This window comes from Cygnus atratus, chromosome 8 (assembly GCF_013377495.2).
Source record: "Cygnus atratus isolate AKBS03 ecotype Queensland, Australia chromosome 8, CAtr_DNAZoo_HiC_assembly, whole genome shotgun sequence".
Classification (NCBI taxonomy): Eukaryota; Metazoa; Chordata; class Aves; order Anseriformes; family Anatidae; genus Cygnus; species Cygnus atratus.
The window spans coordinates 28897656-28913938 of NC_066369.1; the positions used below are offsets into that span (position 1 = coordinate 28897656).

Consider the following 16283-nt stretch of genomic DNA (forward strand, 5'->3'; position numbering starts at 1 on the left):
GTTTGTACCAGGCTGTTCTGTTACTGGGAAAAGGACAGAGTGGCTTCAGAGAAAGCACTTCTTTTAAGATGTGATGGACATTGGAAAGAGTCTCCAGGGCTGTGTGTCTGGGAATTGCATTCAGGCTTGTATTTGGGGGCTATTACTGATATGCAGTCCTAATTGCAGAGGAGGGAAGGGACTGTGAAGCAGCAAATCTCTTTCTGTTGATGAGGCAGAGGCGAAATCAGGAGGACAAAGCCGAGGAGGGAACTGCTGTAGGAGGCAGTGGTGCTCTGGGACTCTGGCCCCCAACTACAGCAGAGCAGCAGACCCATCCCTCGGGGCCACCAGCCTTCCCTCTCGGTGCCGGTGGGCACAGCACTGAGCAGTAGGGCCACGTGCTCCAGGGGGATGGACGGAGAGTGCACCATTGTGGCACCAAGTCCTCCTGCTGTGCGCTTGCGGGAGCCTGACAGCCTGCTTTATTTGTCATCACTTTTGTTCCCTCTTCAGGTGAATCCACCTCCCCTCTTCTGGCCACTTCTGCACCGGGGCTGAACATGCAATGCCAAAAGGAGAGGACAGAATGCTCTGGCAGACAGGCACGCAGGATTTCCTCCCTGCTGCCCTTCGTTAGGCTCTGCCAACTCCCAAAGGCATCCCCTAGCGATCAATTTGTTTTCCTGGACAAAATTTTAGAAAGAACTGGGAGGACGGAAGCCTTTCCTGACACTTGTATTTCTGGAATGAGCTAATTTCTGGATCTCGTTTCTAGAACAACTGTTCTGCTTGGTAAGAGATGAACGTGGGATTTAAGGGAAGGAACTGAGCTCTGACCCTCTGCCCAGTATTGTCAGATGCTCTGCAATGGCTTCTGCTGTTCATCTCCCTCACCCTGCACAGGAGACATTGGAAGGGGCTGAAGACGTGGTGGGAAGAGCCCCAATAGATCGTGTGAAGCAGCACATCCTCCAGCTGCTCAAAGGGACACCAAGGAACGCCATGGTGCTGGAATGCCATGGACCTAAGGAAAGGCTTTCTGCGAAGAAGTTGAGTGGGAGCAGATACATCAGATAGTCTGGAAGATGGGATATGAAGAAGTTTTGCAACAAGAGGGCTTGAGCTGATTGGGAGGCCTGCAAGGAGGATGAATTTGCTGGAAATTCATTTTCAGGAGGAGACTTAGGAACAGCATTTTGTTCTTTTCTGATTTAATCCAAAATCATTCAGTGTCTTCCATTTTTCAGAAAGCCCTCGTTCGTGTGTCATCTGATTATGTGAGGCTTTCAGCCTTCAATTAAAAATAATTTTCCCGGTTCTTCAGGTCATAGAGAAAAGCTTTGCCACAGATTATCCAGTTTGAAAGCTGAACACCTAGAGTCTAAACTGCATCCCTTTGGGGTAGTGTGTGGGTTTCCTAGTGGCATTCACTGCATTACATTTTTAGAAGTCACCAAGACCCAGTCAGAGCTACAACCCATATTTGGGTTTTTAGGCCATGTAATTTACCTAAAATGTGGTAGATCTGTGGGAGGAAGATGGAACAGCCCAGAAATGGCATCGTTTTGACACATGGAAGACAGTGATTCAAATATTTCACAGGTACATGGACTACTGCAAAGATGCAGCTCATAGAAAAAACCTGACAACGTTTAAAGGAGAATTTTGGTAGTGTCAGTCCCCTTTCCAGCATGCCAACTGGTCATTTGGTTTTGCTGTATAAACAGAGGACTCAAGGAACAGGTGAACACTTGGTTTTCTTGAGGAAATACATCTGTCTTCTATGGAAGAAGAGTTGTGCATGAAGCTTTACTTGACGCTCCTTGATCTGGACTTATTCTGTGTATCAGGAGAGGACCTCAGTCTCTGAGGATGCTAACCCGGCACTTCTTGCTGACCTTAAATTGACCTGCCTAATTTAAACCAATCTGATCTACAAGTGACACAATTTGTGCTGTGAAAGAGCAATATGTGCCAAAACTTTTAATAATACGCTTTTTTTTTTCTGTTTAATCTAGTGTCTGATGTGAATGGAGAGAAAAATGATGTACAACATATTCCCTGCAACAAAGTCTTCGAAAAGAAAATGTAAATGCATGAGTATGACACAAACTCCCCTTCTGTTAACACACACTCACAGAAACTTGCTCAAGTTGCCAAAAGCATAGTTAGCCAACCTACAGTGTGTATATATGTAATGTACTGAAGGGAGGGGACAGGTCTAATTTATGCACTTGGCCCTTGGACCATGGTTTATCTCAATACTTCTCAATGTGCAAATTCCGTAAATCTTACTGGGGAGAAGGAATGTCAGCTCATGCCAGGCTCTGGACATGCTGAAAATGTCACTCACACAGATGATGACTTGTGTTTAATTTGCTGTTGTGGATGGGCCTGAACTAAACTTTCTTTTTCCAAACATCTCTAAATTTGGGAGGTTTTGGCACCCCCGTCCAGTTATGAGTCAATAGTTCTCCATGTTCCAAAGAATCCGTATTAGGCTGCAAAGGTGGGAGTTGTTATGTAAATGTGATAATATAAAGGAATACTTGTATTAATACTTTTGTTAAGCCTTCGAGCTAGAGGGTTGCCAAGGCTGAAGTGGACTTGGGATGAGCTGGACACATCCAATTAATCTAAGTAATGTGACTTTTTTTGAACAAATGTGACTCCTGGGTGCACATTACAGCTGTTCAACGCTCCACCTCTGCTGCGCCTGGTCCTCAGAGGTTAGAAATCTGTGTTTCAGCATTGAAACCAGGCCTTACTTCTGATTTTGTTTGGTATTAAATAAATGGTTTCTGATTTTCAGTGCTTCTGTCAGAGAAGTGAGTAATACGGTGTGTTGTTGATGGATATACAAGCCCTAGGAAGAAAACCATAAGATGAAGCTAAAGAATTTTCTATCTGTATTCAAATTCAGTGCATTGGACTTCCCATCTCTCTCCTGATGTCATTGCTCTGTTTGTAGTTTCTATATCATGTTAAAGTATTTTAAGATTTCTCTCAGTGTATGTAGCAGCTGAATTTCGTCTATTGATGCCATAATCAACATCTAACGTGTTCTGCTTCTCTCTCTTGTTTGGAGGGAAACTGTTTGCGCAGTTTTGGGCCTCGGTAGCTGGCTCAGATAGGTGAAAGACTAATCCCTTGAGCTGTGCAGAATTGTACCCTGTGTTCTGATGTTGTTCCCTGGCTTTTGGTGCTAAGGAAAGGAAGTGGGACTTCACAGTCTCCCAACAGAACCCTTTATTTTATTGAAATGTTTTGTGATTCACCTATCATCATACACCAGCCTCACTCCAACCCAATTGGAGTGGGTTTCACTACACAGGGCTCTAGCTGGAATCGCTCTTTCCAATCCAGTTTTTCCTTGCTGCTGTGAACCATGCCGGTCATATTGCGGCAGAAGAAGCCAGTTTTGCCCCTTTTTTTTTCTGTGCTGTCTGAAATGCTGTGCATTTTCAGTTACCCACACATGGAAGCAGTAGGCAGTGTAACACAAGGACAGAGCAAGCACAATGTACTACATGAGGATCAGCTTAGCATGTTGGATCAGTGACACTGTGCAGCATAATACAAACCACTTACTCTTTTTCACAGCTGTTCTCCCAAGCATTTTAAACACACATTCTCCCTTAGCATGCAGGAGATTTACGTATTTCACTTCCATTGACATGGTAAAAGAGACCCTCCTCACTTGCAGATTTGTGCTTTTAATAGGCATCCAGCACAAAGGGGAATTGAGTACATGTGTGTGTCCAACAGAGACTAGACCAGAACCAGCTGCAGGCACAAATAACTGCTTAGGAGGCCCATTTTTTTGTGCTGATTTGGTAACTCCCGGGACAGCCAAATCTTCCTTTTTAGGAATGGGAAGAGGAAAGACAGAGGACATCATCTTCAGATTGTATCACCCATGGAAGAGGAGAGTCAGCAGGGAGAGAACTCCCTACATGAGGTTCTTCTCTCCCTGCTGGAGCAGCTGGAGCAAATAAGGTTCAGCAAATCGTGGGCAAATGTGAGCTCATCTTGCCTCCACTCTGAGCTGGCAGAGGAGTCAGGGTGTTTCGGGCCCTGAGTCAATGCTGTGATAAGTGGCTCGCGTGACTTACTAATTGAAGTTAGAGATCCTTCAAGATACTGAATATCTGTGGCGTAGGCATGCTTCTCTCCGCCTTGGTTATCTTGCACTCCAAACTCTTTCAAACCGTAAATGTAAGTCAAATGCATTGCAAATGGTCGAAGGACAATGTGGATTTTGGGGGACGACAGGTAAGGCGTTGTGTGCATTCTCCCTACCAGGAGAGGCAGAGGTGAGTCACCTGTGCTGTGTGACAGCAATGCAAGCACAAGGAACACAGTCCTCAGCAAAGTCCTTGGAGAATTAGCCACCCAAAAAGTTCAATCTCAAAGACAAAAGAAAACAGCCTTAGGAAAAAAGAAGTTGCAATGACCGAGGCCCTTAATTTGATGCCAATGATACCTCAGAGTAAGCAATTTCCCAGAGGATTGTCAGAGATGTGAAATGAATAGAAAGAGCTGCTTTACAGGCATTTGTGGGCACACACACCTGCTTACAGCAAGGGAAAAGACAGTGCGTAAATGTCTGGAATATTACATAAAAGCTGTCTGGTAGACTAGGCAGAGCAATTAAAATCCATCTCGCTTAAACGAACCCTGAGTGCAGGTCAAACAAATCTCATTTTTATTGTTCCTAGAGGAGATGTCTGTACAGGAGACAAAAGGGGGATGCAGCCGTCAGGTTAAAAAATCAAGATGCCTTTAAAAAATTAAATGTTCACAATAGCGCTACAGCAAGCTAGATAAATGATATATTACAGCGATGGTTTAAAACTAATTGATGACTAATGTTGTAATGCATTCGTAGCTACACTGATCTATTATATATCTTGGCCGAGCTGAAGGGACATTTCAAGGAGAAAAATTGCTAACTGTTTTAACCTGATGGAACTTGGGGAAAAAATAGTTACTTTAAGAGATAAATGGAAAGGTTGTGACCTCCTAATGTACATCTGGGTCTTGCAATGCAAAATCAAATTATCATTAAACAGAATGTGATCTGTGATGGAATTAAAGCAGCTACAAACCAGCACAGAAATTTCTGTAGGGAAATACAATAGAGCAGCTTCAGCTGGGACCATTAGCTGCAAAGCTGTAGGAAGTGCCTGGCTAAAGAACTGGTGTAACAAGTTGGTATGGAATTGTTTTGCTCCAGAATGAAAGTTCATTTAATTGGAGACTGCAAGAAAAATGTAAGCGTATTTACAGCAATTTACATGTGTAAGACATTCTATAAATGTTGGTTAATTAGTGTATAAATAATTAACAATTTATTCCAAGTTCTGAGTAACATGTGTGTCTCTGGTTCTTGGAGGGGAGACAGGAAGCCTCATTTTCCCCTCCTCATTTTTGTCATGCCTGAGGCTGATGCCCGCTGGGTTTTACCCTTGCAGTTGGAATTCGGAGAAGATGTCAGTCAGGCTCTGCTTATTTTCACATCTAATTCATGCAAAAACCAGGTTTCCTCCTGAGGCAATAAACTGGCCCAGATTTGCTTCAGAGTTTGGCCTAGGTTCAGTGAATGACTCACTTTAAGTAAGGTACATCCATCTTCCTGGCTGAAACACAATATGGGAAGTGTTGTCAAAGACCAGATACCCCCGTACAACTACAGCTTACAGAATCGGGGCCTTACAAAATCTAATAGGTTGTTTCATCCCCTAGCTTCCTGTTACCCAATATTGAGGACAGGGACGTAAGAAGAACATGGTTACTCAACCCAGAGAACCAGTGTGGGTTTTTGTATGCTAAACAAGCTGCAAATGACCAGGAGACATTGCTGGAAGCTGCGCTAGGAGGAGTTGCAGTCAGTAAGCCCCACTGGCTCTGGGGTGCTGTTGCAAGGTCATATGGAATAAATATGGCAACAGGTTACAAATGGAGATACAACACTTTAGGGCACAGCTAAGATATGGATTACCTTGAAAAGGCTGTAATTAAAAGGCCAAAAATACCACTGAGATCCTTAACCTTGCTCTGAGCCTCTGAGTTGGTTCCCTGAATATACAGGAGCTTGATATAAGAGGGAGCAATTTCACAAAGACAGCCCTCACCACGGGTTACATTTTAATTTTCTTCTGGTTGAGAACAAGTTAATGTAGCAAGAATACTAACAGCTTGCAATACTGTCTGACTGCAATATATTCCTCTATGATAAATTAATTTTCCAGTGGGAAAGGAAATGCTTGCAATACCAAATTGCAAATATTTTGTACTGTGAAGGGTTTGATGTTCCAAAAACCTTGAAGCCTCTATATATTTAAGCCTGTTGTACATCATGCTTCCTCCTTTGCATTCATTCAGTTTTGGTTGGAAGCCCGGTACAGGCAGCAGCTTGGAAAAGTAGTTCTCTAGCTCAAGGTGGAGCAGCTGAAGTCTCAGCCCTGGAGGTCTTTCTTTTAAAGGGGCTTTCCCTTCACTAGCATACTAAAGGAAAGCAACAGTAACAGACACTTTTGGTTCCATATCAAGCTGACCTCCTAAAGCTTGGTGCTGAGTAAGTAACTCTTGGATGGCTATTTTTTTAAGGCAAAAAATGCACACAAAGTAGCTTTAGATTAAGTTTTTAGCTACTATTTAAGATATTCAGCTGCAATTTAAAAATAAAGTAGGGAAAAAATACTGAGTAAACTTGAAGCATGGCACTAGCCAATGAGATTGTAATAGAAGATCAAAATGATGAGCTCCTGCTCTGAAAAACTTGATTAATTCAGTAAAAGCTTAATTTCCCTCCCCAGTTCTTCAGTTTACTTTAAGATTTTTTTGGGGGAAAATGAGTTATAACAGTAGAATATGCAAATGAGTGAGTGGACAGAGTTAAAGCATTACTCCCTTTGAAGAAAACAGAAAAGATCTACTGATTGTGTCAGTAGATTAAAAAAGGTATGGATAACTTGGTGTTGAATTATCCTCCTCCCAGATTGATAGGAATATGGGATAGTTATGCCTCTTTCTGCCAGCAATCATTTTCCAGTTTTGAATGTGTATCAGGATGGATTAACGAGCTCGTATTGAGGTGCTCTGACCCCTGGCCTCCCTCCCAAAATGCTGTCACCACCCTGGGGGGATCTGTGCAGGCCCCTGTGCTCTCAGCAGCGTGCGCATCGCGCTGGCGTTGTGCCCCACACGTGGGCTTGCTTCCCAGCAGCTCACCCGGTGGCCAAGGGAAATGCAGCCCATGGGATAATTATCTGCCATCCTAATTCCTCAGTCCTGTGTCTCCCAAGATGCTAATTTCAGCGCACCAGGTGATGATGGGAAGGAGACGTGGATTAAAACATCCCGTGGATTAAAACATCCCGTGGTATTTCCAAGATTGCGACATATGGTAGGTGAGGAGGCTGGTGCGGCGTCGATCACGCTCATAAACAATGATCCTGGCGATTCTTCGGGAGGGTGGAGTTACACAAGCAGCCTCGTCCTCCTGTTTTTGAAAACAATCAGACATCAAATAGCCTAAAATAAGACTACAGCTACAATTTATTTCCTTCCTCAGATGTTTATCTTGCTTCATCGCAACACTTCATTGCTGTGGCTGGCAGAAATGGCAAGAACGTACAGTATTTCTGATTTTTGTTTTGTCTTGCTTTTTATTTCACTTTCAGTTTTTCAGACCGGTCAATGATTTGAAAAGTCGATTAAAGCTCTGACGGTTTTATCATTGCTTCAGAAAGAAAACCTGTAAAATCCAAAGGTTATCAACGGTGATGTAGTACTGTGATTTTTAAAGAATGCTTAAAGCAGTTTCCCTCAGTTGCTTGTGCTTTGCCCGGGAAGGAGCTCTGAATAGCAGCTGTCTTCTGTGCCAAAAACTTTTTTAACTTCTGTACAAAGATTTTAGAATAGTTCAGTTGGAAGGGACCTGCAAAGATCATCAAGTCCAACTGCCTGACCACTTCAGGGCTGACCAAACGTTAAAGCACTTTAATAACAGCATTACATGAATGCCTCTTGAACACTGACAGGCATGGGGCATCAACCACCTTGCTATTTCTATACAGATTTTAATGTACTGATAGCATTTGCTCCATTTGATTTATAGAAAGGCTTTAGGCTTGTCAGATTAATGTTAAGAATGAGAATGAGAAATTTAAAATGTACCTTTGATGGCTCTATTATGTTTACCATCTTTTTCTTACTCCAGCTTGAGTAATCTTTCTGAAGTTTTGGTTCTGATATGGTTTCAAAACTGTTGATTTTCCCAGGAAGCCTTAAGCAAGAATCTGGGCATCTGCCTCACTGTTTTGGCAGCTCAAACAATTGCAGAGAGAATGCAGTCGTCTCCCCCAGTCCCCTGACAGCATCCCAATTCCAGTGTTTGCAGCCCCCCTGTCACGGTGCCCGGTACATGCAGGACTGACAGGAACTGCTGGGGAAACTCCTGTTTTCTGGGCCATGACCTATGAAGCTGCATGATTTCAGGGAAGAGCAGGTTAGCCCCCAGAGGAGGGAAGTGTTCCATCTCTTTTTCACTGATTCTGCACAGAAGTCACAAGTTTTCAACATCAGTGAGAGCATCACTGTGTGCATTCTGATTTCTATGTCAGGCAAAGCACAAATCCAAAGCACTGTGACAAGCGTGAGATCAATCATGCCCCAAATATTTGAAGTCACATAAAATGTTGAAGAATTAACATTTTATATCTTTTTCTAAAGTTGTGAGTGGTGCAGACACTCTGCTACTATGTATTACAAGCTCAGGCAATGCATTAAGTTTAGAAAATAGACTTACGTAGCAAAAATGAAGCAGAATTAACTGGATCCCCAAATGTCTTTCTACTCACAGCTGCCTCTAATTGTTTCATTACTTTTCTTTGGTATTTGTTTCATTGTGACTACCTACTGACAAGGAATCTGTAAGGAAAGAAGAAAAAGCAAGAAATTCTGACGTGCAAGAAATTCTGACGTCCAAGAAATGCAATATAAATCCTGTGACGTTTTCTACTATGTGAATGTCCCTAGATCCCAGACTTAAACATCCCTCCAGCTGACTCTCTCACAGACTTTCCTTATTCCAGAAACTTGGCCTGAGTTAGGAGGAAACCCATAACTGTCCCTTAAAAGTTGAATTGCATCAGTGTGGGCAAGATGTGGGGCAAAATTCTTTAATGGTGTAATTCCATGAAATCAGAAATACTACACCAGGGCTGAATCTGCCCTTTGGTATAAAATTATTTCCCTAGGGGCAACACTTTTGGAATCGGTATCATGTTTTAATTATAAGCAGACAATTTGTTTTGGGTTGTGTACAGAGCATGAAAATGTAACTGCATAGGAACTAGCTACATATATGGGGATTTTATTCCCATTTCTAGTGCTCTTTAGTTTATTTGTGTGTGATTTGCAGGTGGCTAAATGACCCTGCAAACTTCTTTTTATGTACTTGAATGAGCCCCTGTTGAATTTCAGCTTTTAAAAGATGACAGCGCTGGCTTTAGATTGTCATTTGTACATTTTGCAATGAGTTAAGGAGAAAGGCAGCATATTGTTTATAATCTGGAAAGTACAGGTTCCAGTTAACAGTCTTATCCTTGGAGAGCAGACAATGATGTTTTTTACAAATGAACAGATGCTGATGGTACTTTGACTTCCATAGCTGTATTCACGAGCGTCTGAATTCAAAGGGCAGAACAGGATCTGCCTTTTGTAGGAAGTCCCAGCCACGGAAGCAGACAAGACATGCTGCTCGGAGGGTTAGAGCCTTTTTCTGCCCTTCTCCATGCTGCCTGGATTTTGGCATCACTGTATGATAGATCACCTCTGTAACGAACTACTTCACATAAACTAATTCAAAAGTCTTGAGAGGATGTTGCAGAAAAATATTTAACCTCTGCTAGTTACTTTTAATGAGATGTAAGGCATTGTGAAATGTAAGGAGCTCAACAGATTCTCGCAGCTTGCTTGTGAAATTCATTTCCAGCTCAACACATTGTGGTTTCGCGATTTTGCACATCTGGATTTTGCCATAGGGTTAGGAGGGAAGACGGCTCTGACGAAGCTACCTGCCAGCCAGAGCAGGGCCGTATGTCGGCTCCTGGGCAGTGAGGGGTCGGCCAGATGCCTGCCCTCACCTGCTGGCTGGCTTCTGTCCCACGAGGTACAGGCTGCACGGTTGTAGCCAGCCCTGCCATCAGTGGCCTCAGGAAATACTTGGCTATAAATGTTAATGATAAAGTCATATTTCTGATATTTAAGGAGTGTAAAGGGATATGCAGAAGTCGTATATGTACACAGACCGGGGAGCAAAGAGGACATTTCCACGTGCTGGCACCATGAGTGGTTACAGCAACAAATGTGTGCAAAGACTGTTGAGCATTCCCTCTGCCACACTGCAGCAGTGGGCTTCTTTTCTGGCTGAGCATTTGGAAGGGGGGCTTCTCCTTTGCCTAATCTGTGGCGATCTGGCAGTCTTCCCAGAGGGGAGCCAGTTGATGAAAACATGACTTAAAGCCAGAATTATCAGTATTCACACCGCAGAAGGAGAGTTTACAAAGGTGGCATGTGCATTTTCCCTTTGTGCATCCCTATACAAGCAAGAAAGTCATCCCATCTTCCCACCAGGATCACACGGTATCACAGAACCCCACGTATTCTTAGGGCATTGGCAGTGTGGTTTCAAAAGAAAAATCCCTGAGCTCCCTGGAATGCCTAACTGTTGGGTACCAGAGTCTGAAAACATCCTGCCTGCAGTGAGCGTTAGGAAAACAGAGCAGCACCGACTCAAGTGCCAAGCAGTTTTTTGGAAGGCTGACTCCCTCGAGAATAAAGGATGTTGGTATCCAGCCAGGAGAGCAGGCAGGAACTGGCCCTAGACAAGACACTGGAATTTTGGTGGAGCGTGAAATCTTGTATGCTTGTTTATATCAGCTTCTGACTTTTGTATTAAAAGATGAGCTACCCAAAACTTAAGCAAATGAGTCACAGATTGATGAAATCTGAATTATTTTGCTAGTTATATTTACAGCTGTGTAAAGCAGGGATTTTCCTTTTTGGCTGCTCTAGTGTCTAAGGGTAACTTAACATCTCTGTTAAAACCAGAAAAAGTCCCCCAAAGGAAATTTCCTTTTTTTCCTATTATACACTCTTCAGAGAGTTTAGATTTCCACTCAAAAATCCCTTGTCGTTACATATTATTGAGTTGCTTTTTACTTCCCTGTTTCCCTGTGTGAATGAACAGTCCTGATATGATAGTTCGGTAAGCATTTCATCCCGAGGATTTCCCAGCTTCAATTTCCTACACCAGTATTATCCTGCTTAAAATGAGATTGAAAACTACTTCAGGTGCTTGTAAAAACTGCCAAAGCAAGCACACGCTACATGATCCCTTATAAATCTTTTCTCCCCTTCAATTGTTATGTTAATCAATACCTAAGTAAGCGGAATTTTTGCATGCTCAAAGATCCAGTTCTTTTACAGCTCTGCTTCTATGAGTAAAGCAATTTGCTTATCTGCTTGTTTTGTTTTGCTAAATGCATTGGATGTAGATGAGGATTTCTGCAGAGAATTTCCTGAAAACACTATATATAAGTGGGAAAACTGCAAAAGAGAAAGAGATTGGATACATAGGTGGATTTATATTATTCATTTCCTCTTCGACATAAGTTTAGAAAGGTTTGCAAGATAACAGATCAGATCTCTTTGTAGCTTTATTTCCAGTGTAGGAAAGCAACTCTAGCCAGCATGGCTACTCTCTTTAAGGTTCCTCCTCTGAAAAAACTTGGGTAATGTGAACTTGTCTTAGCAGTGCTATCTATGCCATCCTTGGCCTCACTGAAGGATACGGGATGAGAATACGTCCCACCAATCTCTCTTTCATCTGTGCTGAAATTTGGCACTGAACTGGCCTAGGAACTTTTATTTTCTTGTGGTGGTAGTTTCAGTTACCAACACGTACCCACACCTTCTGATGTGGGGCCCGAAAGAAACTCCCAAAGCAGTTCCTGTTCATCCTCTGGGGTGCACTCAGTTGGACTGAAAGATCGTGGCTGGAACATTTGAGAATTCTGAATCATTCAGAAATGCCAACGTTTTTTCCACTTATTTTTGCAAAAGATCCTGTTGACTTCAAAACTAGGCTAGTGTTGGCATTTCCAGCATGGCTATGGTGGGCAATTCAGTAAGACTTTCTGCATATAGTTTTCTCCTGCGACATCTCACTTGTGCACGTGTGCTCCTGACATGGCAGGTCGCACTAACATTCTCCAGCAGGCTGGGATCCTGGGCCAAATCCTGCATTCGGGGAGGCAGAGAGATGTTTTTGTGTTGATCTCAATGGAGCGGGATTGGATCTTTATTTCCTTGACAAGGCTGGAAAACGTTCGTTCTGTATCTTTCCCCTTCACACACATATTTTCTTTTCTTTGTAGAGTAAGTCATTTGTCTTTATCTCACCATTCACCTCCCTCTTTGATTGCAGTTAATGGAATTGTCACCTTTATGTACTCATGTGCCATTTCTCAACCTGTCTGGACTTTGGCCTCCAAAGGTTACCACTGCTAGTGAAGTAATATGATTAAGTGAGTCTTTTCAGACAGATTTATGCAAGATTTCTTCTCCAGCAAGTGTCACATCTAGTCTAGTTCTGTAAAAGAGAATATTTCAAAGATGCCAACTGTCATCTATAAACACTAAATTGTTCTGCGATGCTGGTTGAGAGGACTGCAGGCCATATCAGAGCAAGGCTGATTTACGCTACCTGAAACTGTAGCTTGAAATACGGGCTTTGGGTAATCATGAAAAAAAAGAACATTCCTGTCTCACAGAAAGCACATTTAAAACGGAATTTTCATTAGTTACTCTCAAATGAAAAGGTAAAAGGATACCTTTTAAGTGATTCTGTCCAAAATCTTGGAAAGGGAGGAAGATTGTATAAAGCAGTACTAACTGAAGCAAAACTACAATGGCCTGGTGCTTCATTTAAGGTACGTAAACCCACATCACATTTTCAGGTTTACAGATAGATTTTGAAGTTATAGGAGATGCTCAGCACACATATCTACTCTTCCTGCATTTGATATGAAACAAAAATTAATCATCATTATTCCGCACTAATATAACACCTCTTAATCCTTAGCTTTCGGAATATTTCAAAGGAGTAATGAAATAAGTCTCATATGGTCATGGGAGTTTTTGATTCTTTCATTTAAAAAACAGCATTTCCAGGACTTTGATTTTGGAGACTGGAGATCCTGTAACTGTTCTTGAAAATATTTTCATTTGTCACCCCACTTGGAATGAAACCATGTGAGAGAAGTTAATGAAATGTAAAAATGTATTAAGGGAATGTTATGTATTTCAAATATCCTTTTTTTTTTTCCCCTATAAATTTGAGAGGAAAAAGACCTGGATAAACTGAGATACTAGTGTGATATAGGTGTAAAAAAGGCAGTGTTGATCCCTGTCTGTAACTAAAAGCGTGCATAGGAAGTTATTATTACCACTGTACAAGTCACTAGCAAGACATCACTTTGAACATTATGCGTGATGTTAGGCTATGATCACTCATGTTTAGAAAAGATGAATTCTGACTGAAACAAGTGCAGAGAAAGATTATTAGGTAGTCCAAACCTTGCTGTTATGAAAGAAAATGTAAATGGTTAATGTGTAACTTTGCAAAACAAAGGCTAAGAAGGGATTTAAACTGTGTGTATAAATACACTGTGGGAGGAGAACAAGTGTTATTTAGATTAAAAGAAAGTGTCAGACAGCTATGAATACACAGAAATCACAAAATTTATTTTTAATGAACAGAGGAATGGGATTCTGGAACAAAACAGTAAAGAAGGAAGATAGTTGGGGGGTGAAGAGCCAGAACTATAAACTGGAGCTCAGTGTGTTTATGGAAGAGTTTACAGGATCTGACTGTCAGGGATAGTAGAAGAACACTTGGATCCTTTTCCCTGGGTTTCATTTTACTGCTTCTCAGTTGCACAAAACATTTTGGTATATCCACAGTCACAGCACTTTGTTTTGGATCACTGAACTAACGTGAAACAGCTTGTGTCCATGCACTTTATACTTTCGCTCCGTGGCCCACTCCCCCAGTCAGACCAGTCCTTTCTGCTGCTAATTTTTCCCAGGGGCCAGGTCCCGCATGCCGGGACTGGTCTGACTCAGGCCGTGATGTGCACAGCTCAGGAGAGAGACATTTGCATCCCGCTACAGGAGGTGCAGACCTCCCGGGGCGCAAAGCAGAGCATGAGAGCACAAACTCCCACGGCGCAGTGAGCTGACTCGGAGTTACAGCCAGGAGGGTGGTATTTGTTTTTAAAAAATCTATTCAAAGCAAAACATTTGGACTAACACAAGGAAGCGATGAATATTTCAGTTTGGGGCTAACATCCTTTCCCTGCCTGTCTAGATGCAAGGTATCCCCAATGGAAAGTCAATTTTCACAAAGATTCCGGTTTTGTAAAGTGCTGTTTTCTGTCAGAAAATCATTCCGACGGAAAATTACTAACTGGTGCTAATACGAAGTGACTAGCGAAGGGTTCAAAATGATTCAGTGGCCAAGCTGGAATGAGAACCCACAGCCCCTGACCACTAACCCTGAGCTCTGACCACGAGACAACACTCATCTTTCCCAGAGCAAGGTTGCTCTTGCAGTATTTCTGCCTGGGCCAAAGTGGGAAAATTCTGGAAATGTTTCAAAAGAGATTTTTGTTCAAAGATTTCCAGATGTGGAAGATGGGGAGGGTATGGGGAGAAACCCATGGTGGACGACTGGGGCCTTTTCAGATGGGTTTGGTGAAGGTTTCCATCCACTCTCCAGGGGTGGGTGGTGGAAGAAGGTGTCAGGGCCTGATCCTGCCCACCGCTGGAGCGCCGCTGCTGCTGGCCCTTCCCTCCTGCTCCACCGCTTGTGTCTGAGCAGACCCTGCTGCCCTGTCCCCCATTTTGTGCAAACCTCAAACTCAGGGTTTATTCCTCAGATCTGGGATTTTTAAAACAACTTTTTAGGTAAAACTCTCAACTGGAGTAACCCCGCACAGAAAGTCTGGCTCACACCTCACGGTCCTGCTTTATCTGTTTTATAAGTGATTACGTATTTATGGTCAAGTTGGGGAATGCTCATTTCAGGCATAACCTTCGGTTTGCTTCCTCGCGTTTATTCTTCCCCTGGCTCTTGGCATAGCTGCTGAAGAGAAACCCTCCTGCACCCCCCAATATGTTGCTGCAGTCCTGTAGGGCACCCGGGCTGCAGCTGAGATCGAGCAACATCCCCTTTAACAAACCAACGTGAGCCAAACCCCTCCCCTGCTTGTGCTTTATTCGCTTTGAAAGAAAGGAGAAGCACGGCTTCCTTTCCGAGGCAGGAGCGCTGGTACGGGCCGAATTCCTGACAGGGCACGGGCGGCGCAGCTCGGCCTAGCACACGGCAGAGCTTTGTGAAATCGCCGGGGGCGAGCTCGGCGCAGGGCCCCCCACACAAAGCAGCCGCGGCCCCCGAAGGCGAGCGGGGGAGGCCGGGCCGCCGCCGCCTCCTTGCCCGCCCTGACGGGGGGCGGCGGGGCCGGGGGGAGCGGGGGCGGCGGGGCGGCCCTGCCCGGCAGCGGGCGGCGGTCGGGGTCCGGCCCTGCGGGGACGAGCCGAGCGCGGTGCTCCTGCCCCTGCCCGCCCCCGGGGCGGCGGCCATTAATGGTCGGGGCCCGGCCTCTCTGGAGAGCCGCGGCTTGTTTATTTTTTTTAATTTTCCTTCAACCTGGGGCCGCCCTGAGGCTTGTCCCACAGGAGCCCCCTTCGCTGCGCCCCCGGCCCGTGTTGGCTGCTCGTTTTTAAGTGCGCTGTAGGGGCCTCAGAGCCTGTTTGTGGGGTTATTGTGTACCTATGGGGGCATTATAGGATTTACTTATGGTCTCTCTGCCTGGCTTCCCCAGGTCCGCTGTTACTGATGTTTCTCAGAAGCACAGCCTGCACGTAAAACTTAATGAGAGCGGGCCCGCCCTCTCTCACAGCCCCTCAGTGCCGACAGGCTGCGGGCAGAAGCGGGGTGCCAAACACCAGGCGAGGAGGCACTGGGGGCTCACAGGAGCTGGGCCTGCACATCGCCTCCCATCAGTTCCTCTCACGGCTCTGCAGCAGGAGTCACCATTTTCTGTGCCACCATCCCCTCGCTCCTTCACGTGCTTCAGATGGCAGTGCCCAAGTGACCTGGCGTAGGCACATGGGACATGTGCATCGCTTGGTGCTTGCTTAATCCTTCAGATCCCGGGGAGTTC

At 44.1% G+C, this 16283-nt stretch overlaps 1 protein-coding gene across 3 annotated transcripts in view; it reads left to right on the plus strand.

Annotated features, from left to right (window-relative positions):
- The window catches only part of FGGY (FGGY carbohydrate kinase domain containing), a 308806-nt gene that overhangs the window by 154551 nt on the left and 137972 nt on the right, over positions 1 to 16283 (plus strand). Inside the window, exon 1 of one of the 3 annotated variants that reach the window (XM_050712117.1) lies at positions 15330 to 15388. The exons of the other annotated variants lie outside the window; for them this stretch is intronic. The gene's annotated coding sequence lies outside the window, so the exon portion shown is untranslated. Of the gene's footprint in view, positions 1 to 15329; positions 15389 to 16283 lie in introns of those variants that run through there. 3 annotated transcript variants of the gene reach the window in all.